Here is a 9,692-nt window from a genome sequence, read left to right on the forward strand (position 1 = left end):
ATTTTTCTCCTTCCGCAGCCCCCTCCACGGAATCCCTTCTGCTTTCCCACTAGCTTCTTGTCTCTTTTAATGCCATCATTTCCCCCCTCCTATTATGCAGATCTTACGCAGATAGTGTCAGCCACTGTGAGGTCATGAGGTCTAGGCCACTTTGTGTCTGCAAGATAGCATTGTAAGCACTGTTCTACTTCCTTTGGTTCTTACATTCTTTCCACCCCCTTTTTAAAAAATTTGAGAGAGGCTTTGCGGTTAAGCGCTTGCCTGTGAAGCCTAAGGACCCCGGTTCAAGGCTCGGTTCCCCAGGACCCACGTTAGCCAGATGCACAAGGGGGCGCACGCATCTGGAGTTCGTTTGCAGTGGCTGGAAGCCCTGGCGCGCCCACTCTCAATCTCACTCTCTCTATCTGCCTCTTTCTCTCTGTCACTCTCATATAAATCAATAAAAATGAACAAAAAAAAAAAATTGAGAGAGAGAGAGAGAGAGAGAGAGAGAGAGAGAGAGAGAGAGAGAGGGAGAATGGGTGCACCAGTACCTTCAACTGCTGCAACCGAACTCCAGACGCGTGCGCCCATCCTTTGTGCGCATGTGCCACATAGTGTGTTTGCATCACTGTGCGTCTGGCTTATGTGGGACCTGGAGATTTGACCGTGAGTTCTTAGGCTTTGCGGGCAAGCGCCTTAACCACTAAGCCCTCACTCCAGCCCTCCACCACCTCTTCTGCAATGGTTCCTGAGCCTTGGAGGTTGTGATAGAAATGTCTCCCTTAGGGCTGAACACTCCACTGTCACTTCTTCTCAGTGCTTCTGTGAGTTTGGAGTCGCCCCAGTGGTCACCACCATCTGAAAAGAGAAGCTTCTCTAACCAAAAGTGAGAGAAGCATTAACATCTGGACATAAACCTAAGTAGAGTGCCTGTTCTAATTTGAGTCAGAGTCTCTTACAGATCTTGGAGCTTGTTTTTTCCTTTCCACCTCATGAGCTCTGGCAATTCTTGGGTGTGTGTGGGTGCTCTCCTGCAGAACTGAGGTGACAGACATGTGCCCAGCTGTTCCATGTGGGCCATCACGGCTAAGCTCAGTGGCTCGGCCTCCTCAGGCCCTCATGCTTACACAGGAAGTGCTCTTAACGGTTGAGCCATCTCGTAGGCCCCTTGTTGAGCATGCAATGCGATTGGTGGTTATAAGACTTTCAGGGAAGCATATCACCCTGTGATACTTTGGATCTCAGTGAAAGGGTTTGGGGCTGGCTGAAGTCTAGTTCCAGCGAATTATCTTTGATTTGGTGAGGTAGATATGAAACCACCATTTTAACTGTAGTTAAGTGTATTCTAAGTAAGTGTATGCTTGGTGACATTAAACACACTCATAGTGTTGTACACCTGCCACTACCTTCCGTTTCCAGAACATTCTCTGTAATCATTAAACGGCTCTTTTCCCTCCCCACCCCCCCAGCCCCTAAAAGCACATATTCCACACTGCATCTGTGTGTGGATTTAGATTGGATGTTTCCCATAAGCTCATGTGTTTTGGATGCTTGGTCCCTAACTGATGGCTATTTGGGAGGCGGAGCCTCGCTGACTCTCTTGCTGCTGTTTCCTGCTGTGGCGAGAAGAGGCCCCCCTGTACTGCACCATCTTTACCCTGCCACCGTGAGCTTTCCCCCACACTAACCATAAGCCCCAATAAACCCTCTCTTACCATCAGCTGCTTTTGGTCAGGTGTTTCCCCGACCTCCCCCGTGCCCACCCCCCCCCCCCAGCAATGCAAAGGTAATCACCACATTTGACTCTTCTGTGTACCTGTGTAAGTGGAATCATGCTTATATCTGTTTTTGTAATATTTTTATTTATTTGCAAGGTGTGTGTGTGGGGGGAGACAGAGAGATAGAGGGAGAGAGAAGGAATATGGGCACGGGTGGGCCTCCTGCCACTGCCCACAAACTCCAGATAGATGCATGTGCCACTACGTGCTTCTGACTTTATGTGGGTTCTGGGGAATGGAACCCAGGCCATCGTCTTTGAAAACAAACACATCAACCACTGAGCAATCTTTCCAGCCCAACGTATCTGTTTTTGTGTCTGTTTCAAGATTCATTCATGTTTAGTATTTGTTAGAACGTGTGTGTGTGTTGTGTGATATTTTCTGAGAATCAAACCCAGGGCCTCATACATTTTAGACAAGTGCTTTGCCACTGAGCTACATCCTCAGCCCCTCCAATTCTTTCCCTTTTTTTTTATGAGAGGGAGAGAGAGAGAGAGAGAGAGAGAGAGAGAGAGAGAGAGAGGGGAGAGAGAACGAACTGACACACCAGGACCTCTAGCCACTGCAATCAAACTCCAGACACGTGTGTCATCTTGTGGGCATGTATGACCTTGCACACTCGAATCACCTTGTGCATATGGCTTATGTGGGATCTGGAGAGTTGAACATGGGTCCTTAGGCTTCACAGGCAAGTGTGTCAACTGCTAAGCCATCTCTCCAGCCCCGGTCCTTTCCCTTGTAAGCTGAACAATAACGTCCCATTGTGTGTGTACACTATGTCGTATCTACTCATCTGCTGGTGGACACGGGTTCTTCCCACCTTTGGCTATTTGAAAAATGCGATTGTGAACATTGCTGTACAGATATCCGTTGAAGTTCCTGATTTTCTTTCACTTAAGTTGTTGCATTAAACTTTTCCTGGGGAGATTGGAACAAACATCTACTCACCCGTAGATAGGGCACTGATGACAGACCATAGACACTATTCCAGGGCAGGAGAGACAGCTGGCTTCAGCAAGCGCACTTGCTGTGCAAGCATGAGGAAGGACCTGAGGGGGGTCCCAAGACTGCTCAGGTTGAAATTTCCAGAACCCATGTAAAAGAGCTGGGCATTACCACATGCACCTGTAACCCCAGTCCCACACAGGGGCAGAAACCTGAGGATCTTCAGAGCCCCACGAACTCTAGGATTAATAAAAAGAGTCTCTGGCTCAAAACAAGATGAGGAGAAAGTGCAATGGAGCAGTTCACGCTATGTTCTGCTATGGCCTCTGAAGGCAAGCGTAGAGGGTACCACAAGGACACACGCATATGCTTATTCCACAAACACACATACACACACACACCACAAACACACACGCAGCACCTTACACACAAACACACAAAGAAAAACAAAAGAAAAAAGGACCCATTCTATCCAAGTCTAGCTTAGTGAACAAGTGAGTATATTGGCATTACTTATGTGACTGAGGTAAAGGGTTACTTATAGGAGCATGGGTGACTGAAGGGCAGCTGCATGACCACAAAGTCTACCAGGCTTAGGTGATGTCGTCAGAGAAGCTACACATCTGCAGCACACTGCATGACTTGAAGCCATATTAGCTGGTTGGAAAGTTTCTTTTGCCATGCAATTCTTACTCCTTATATAAGTTTAGGGAGGGGCCTTGTGAATGGTGTTAAGTTTCAGTAACTTTCTTATTTTTAGTGTTTTATTTACTTATTTGAGAGAGAAGGGGTGGGGGAGAGAATGGGTGCTCCAGGGCCTCTAACCACTGCAAATAAACTCCAGATGCATGCGCCCTCTTGTGCATCTGGCTTATGTGGGTCCTGAGGAATCGAACTGGGGTCCTTAGGCCTCACAGGCAGGTGCCTTAACTGATAAGCAATCTCTTTAGCCCAGTTTCAGGAACTTTCTGAGGCTCATGACGCTCTTGTTTACTTCCTGACCATTGTCACAGTGACAGTAATCTGACTGACTCTACTTGATAGAGTTTAGGATTTATTGTCTCTTCTAAATTTAAGGGTCTTTAACTTCTTGTATATCTTTTTATGTATTTTTTTTAAACTGGGCTCTTGGGATCGAACTTGGGTATTCAGGCTCGAAGACTATGCACTGAACCATCTCCCCAGTCCTCACATAACTGAATGAAAAGTCTGCTGTGAGGAAGCTGGATTTTTCTGACTAGCCCTTGAGAGGCATTGAGAATAAATGGTCACCAAACCTTTGCTTCAGTAATGATTGGTGAGTGGTCACCATGAACCTGCCACTGCTGAACACAAGATTGTGACACAGATGTAAATAACACATTATCTATGTTCTCAAGAACATTAAAAATTTTTTTTTGTTCATTTTTATTTATTTGAGAGTGATGGAGGGGGGGGGCAGATAGAGAGAGAGAATGGGCGCGCCAGGGCTTCCAGCCACTGCAAACGAACTCCAGACGTGTGCGCCCTCTTGTGCATCTGGCTAATGTGGGTCCTGGGGAATTGAGCCTCGAACTGGGGTCCTTAGGCTTCACAGGCAAGCGCTTAACTGCTAAGCCATCTCTCCAGCCCATCAAGAGCACTTTTTTTAATGTGTGTGAGAGAGAAAGAGAACTGGTGCACCAGGGCCTCCAGCCAGTGCAATCAAATTCCAGATATGTGCGCACCCTTGTGCACATGTGTGACCTTGCGTGCTTGCATCACTTTGTGCGTCTGGCTTACCTGGGTCCTTGGGAGTTGAATATGAGTCCTTAGGCTTCTCAAGCAAGCACCTCAACCACTAAGCCCTCTCTCCAGCCCGAGAGCATTTTGTTTATGTTGGACAAAGATGGACTTAGCGTTTCCAACAGGTCTTAAAAAGTCTTACACTTTCAGGGATGTTATTTTTTTCCCCCCATCCCATCAGAGCCATGGCTCGGAAGTTCCTTCTGGTGAGCTTCAGACACTAAAGCAATGAGGAATGTCTTCCCACTGGTAGTCAGCCCAGCCTGCCACCTTTGTGTGTGTGTGTGTGTGTGTGTGTGTGTGTGTGTGTGTGTGTGTGTGTGCGCTCCTGTGCTGTTTGGGGAAGTCTAATCAAGTGCATCTCCTTCTAGCTTCTTGTTTGGTGACATCCCGTTGGTCACTTGCAACTTTCCATGGTGGAAGTCACTCTACCACAAAGTTAGCAAACAAATGCTGCCCATCAGAGCCTCCTCTCCGCCTTGGTCTTACTAGCACCACAGTGGGAAAGAGTTACCATGAGGATGAAAAGCCCTTGAACATCTTCCACAGCAGGCGTGTCGGCATAGGAGCCTTGTAACTCTTGCTTCCAAAGGCTGACCGCATGACCTACTCCTTCTAAGGCCTCTTAGCCCTGTGGGTGTTGTTGATTTTTGTCCCTCAGGGACATCCTCACGCCCCTTCCCAACTCTATGACTCCATTTGTCTCTTTTTTTTCTTTCTTTTTTTTTTTTTAAATTATTTTATTTATTTATTTGTGACAGAGAGAAAGAGAGAGGGTGGGGCAGGGAGGGAGAGAGAATGGGAGTGCCAGGGCCTCCAGCCACTGCAAGCGAACTCCACATGCATGTGCTGCCCTGTGCATCTGGCTTACGTGGGTCCTGGAGGATCAAACCTGGTCCTCGGGCTTTTCTGGCAAGTGCCGTAACTGCTAAGCCATTTCTCCAGCCCACTTGTCTGTTTTCTGATAACGTCTAGTCACTCTGTGGTTGGGGATTTGAACCCTGACAGGCAGCCAGCACCGTTTCCCTTGCCCACATTTCCACAAACCTTGGGACTCTTTTGCCTCCTCTCCATCGCGTGTACATGAAATGTGACATAAATATTGTGTGGGGAGCCAGCTGGGCTCTCTAAAATATGGAGGATGACCTATATAACGAGACCTCTAGGAGACAAGAGAAGTCCTTTCATAAGAGGAATTGTGTGGGCAAATATGCAGGAGAGAGGCAGAGAGCACCAACGAAGACGCGATTTAATGAGCTAAAAATGTCCTTGACAATTAACTTCTATGTCTGTGTAGTTTGGGTGATGGGAGTTTTTCTCCGGAGGACTGTCACCGGAGCGCAGTCTGGTTAGGTGACGCGGCGGCCTCTTTCACACCCCCGCAGGCAGTGTGTGGGTGGCGGCAGCGACGGCGTGGGGGTCCTGGAGGCAGAGTGACCTCCTTAGTCGTTTTCTGGAAACACTCAGTTCGCAGACACGGAACTGCAGTTTACAGGAAGCTATCCGTCTTTCTCAAAACAGCTCAGGAAAGGCATCCATTTTCTTTAATATAAATCCTCTTTGTCTTGTGATGTATAAATCATCCCGTCGGCCGAAAGAAGCCCCTGGAGGTATCAATCCAAAACACCGCCCCGCAGCCTGGCCTGGCCGTGGAAGATAAATCCTCTGCGGCCGGTGCCTGAAGGTGAGCTTCATCCTGCTGCTCACTGCATCTCCCTCCCAGAGCCCTCCCGTCTTCGTCTCGGCAATCAGGATGGCTTGTCAGGGTTGGCACGACCTCAGCCAGGTGCAGTCGCTTGGCTACAAAGATGGCAGTGACCTTGGGATGACTCAGGAGGCACCATGGTGTTGAGAAGAAGTGACAGAGGAGTGCTCAGCACTGCAGTATCTCTATCACACCTTCCAAGCCTCAGGGTCCATTGCTGAAGAGGTGGCGGAAAGAATGTAAGAGCCAAAGGAAGGGTAGGACTTCTTACAACGTGCTCCCTCCAGACACAAAATAGCCTGGATATCCATGACCTCATAGTGCCTGACACTGCCTACACAAGACCATCATAACAGGAGGAAAAGATGATGACATCAAAATACAAGAGAGGGCCTGGAGAGATGGCTTAGCGGTTAAGCGCTTGCCTGTGAAGCCTAAGGACCTCGGTTCAAGGCTCGATTCCCCAGGACCTACGTTAGCCAGATGCACAAGGGGGTACACGCGTCTGGAGTTCGTTTGCAGTGGCTGGAAGTCCTAGTGTGCCCATTCTCTCTCTCTCTCACTCTCTTTCTCTCTCTGCCTCTTTCACTCTCGATCTCTCTCATATAAATAAATAAATAAATAAATTTAAAAATACAAGAGAGACTGATTGAGGGGGCAGGGGATATGATGGAGAGTGGAGGTTCAAAAGGGAAAGTGAGGGGAGGGAGGTAATTACCATGGGATATTGTTTACAGTCATGGAAGTTGTCAACAATAAGAAAAAGAAGAGCGCAGAGAAGACTCTGCCTGATGGTGACTCCACATCAAGTGACTAAATAACAAACATATTTTTTAAAAAAAATTTATTTATTTATTTATTTGAGAGCGACAGACACAGAGAGAAAGACAGATAGAGGGAGAGAGAGAATGGGCGCGCCAGGGCTTCCAGCCTCTGCAAACGAACTCCAGACGTGTGCGCCCCCTTGTGCATCTGGCTAACGTGGGACCTGGGGAACCGAGCCTCGAACCGGGGTCCTTAGGCTTCACAGGCAAGTGCTTAACCGCTAAGCCATCTCTCCAGCCCTCATTTTTATTTATTTATTAGCAACAGAGAAAGAGGGAGAGAGAAAGAGAGAGAGAGAGAGAGAGAGAGAGAGAGAGAGAGAGAGAGAGAGAGAGAAAGAGAGAGAGAATGGGCGTGCCAGGGCCTCTAGCCACTGCAAACTAACTCTGGATGCATGTGTCATCTTATGCATCTGGCTAACGTGGGTCCTGGGGAATTGAGCCTCGAACTGGTGTCCTTAGGCTTCACAGGCAAGCGCTTAACCGCTAAGCCATCTCTCCAGCCAAATAACGAACATATTTTAAAGGTCTCTTTATAGGAGAGTAAAGCTGTTGGCCACGCTCTTGTCAGACCTCATCCCCATTGTTTCTGCAACCGCACAGATCTCTGGAGGTAAAAGATAATGAATGCCAAGGCCATCTCTGTGTGCAGTCTGGTTTGGTAGAGGCGGCAAACTGGGGCAAGGTCCTCTCTAGATTCCCAGTCAGATTGGCATCCTTGGTACCAGCCTTCTCCTGAGCATTGCTGTTGGGTGCCTGGAACCCTCTGGGCATTGCAGCCCCTTCCTTTGTGCTGGAGCAGCAGATAGGGACGAGTGACTGGCTGGTGCTGGATGGGAGATGCGAGGTGTCACTTGTACCCCAGAGCTGCCTGTGAGACTGAGTGGAACGGAACTGGATGGCAAGACCTTACTGCTGATGACGCCACAGGCTTGGGCTGCAGGTCACTGAGAAGTCCAGCTGGAAGCTTCCTCCCTGTTGACTAGCTGTCATGATGCTGGAAAGAGCTAGGGAGCCTCGTGGGGGAGCAAAGTTACCAACAGTCTTCACCAGCAATTCACCTTGCCAGCTACACAGCTGGCCAGCCAGGCAAAATGTGCCAACTGGTACAATGGTGGCATGTCTGTTATGGAGGAAACTGACTCCCTGGTACTGAAAACCTAGTCACAACTTACGTCTGGGGATGTCATAAGACTTGGCGGTGGTGGGGGAAGAGACTATGGTTGTTTGGCTAAATGGACCCCTACCGAGTTGCCCTCTACATATTAATGTTTATGCCCCCTCTATTAATGCCACTCTCACTTTTGGTTAGAGAAGCTTCGCTTTCCAGAGGCTGGTGACTATTAGGGAGGTTCAAAACTCATCCATGTGCTGAGAAGAAGCGACCGTGGAGTGCTCAGCACTGAGTCATCTTTACCACGCCCCCCAAGGCTCAGGGGCCTTTGTGGAAGAGGTGGCAGAAAGCATGTTAGAGCCACAGGGTGGGCACGGGGGCTTTGGAACACTGTCTTCCAGACATAAAGGGGCCTTTACCTTCACGACCTCACAGTGGCTGATGCTACCTACTCAAGACCTGCATAAGATGGGGCAGAAATGATGATATAGCAATAGAAGAGACACTAGTTGGAAAGAAGAGGGGTTCAGTGGAGGGGGACAAAGGAGGGCGGAGGGGGGTTATGATCAGTGAACATTGTGTTTATGTGTGGAGGCTGTTAATACATTTTTACATATTGTACTTTTGTTTATTTATTTATGAGAGAGATAGATAGAGATAGAGAGATAGATAGAGAGAGAGAGAGAGAGAGAGAGAGAGAGAGAGAGAGAGAGAGAGAGAGAGGGAGAAAGGGAGGGAGAGGGAGAGGATGGGCATGGCAGGACCTCTAGCTACTACAAATGAACTCTAGCTGCATGTGCCACCTTGTACATCTGGCTTATGTGGGTTCTGGGGAATCGAACCTGGGTCTTCAGGCTTCATAGGTAAGTGCAAGTGCCTTAACTGATAAGCTATTTTCCAGACTTGTTAATAAGTTCATTAAAAAATGATATAAATACACACACACACACACACACACACACACACACACACACACACACACGACTGCATAGAGGTTAGATTTCACCTGAAAGTTTTGTATTTCCTGGCTTTGGCTTCATAACAGTCTTGCTGTCTGACTACCTTACAGATTTCTCCCGAGAGAACTCTCTCAATAAATCACTTGGACACAAATCCTTTTCTCAGTGCTGGATTTGGGGAAAGACCAACTTAACCAGGTCCAACTCAAGTTGACCCGAAGACCTCCCAGGGATCTACTTGTTCTGAGAGCGAGGAAGCTGTACCGTGGCCCTGAGGGTCAGTTTAAATGTCCCCTTGAGGAAATTGAAGCCTCTTGATCTTAATGACTTTGCTCTGTGCATAATATACTTGATTGGAACTTTGACCTGAAACCCATGGCTGCATGCAGTAGATGTGAATCGGGTTAATTCCAAGGAGGTGCTCCTCCCCTGGGTCCCCGGCTACCTTGGTTTGCTGGGTGGTTTTCTCAAGCATGAGAAGCCATCATCTTGCTCTCAGGGAATTCGCTGTTTTGATGGGCAGAACCCATCAAAATGAAGTAGTCTGTGCAAACTGTCTATGAGAAGTGTTACACTGTGTACACCAGATTGGAGTTTAGTAGCATGAGAAATCATTTTGGG

Source organism: Jaculus jaculus, chromosome 17 (genome assembly GCF_020740685.1).
Source record: "Jaculus jaculus isolate mJacJac1 chromosome 17, mJacJac1.mat.Y.cur, whole genome shotgun sequence".
NCBI lineage: Eukaryota > Metazoa > Chordata > Mammalia > Rodentia > Dipodidae > Jaculus > Jaculus jaculus.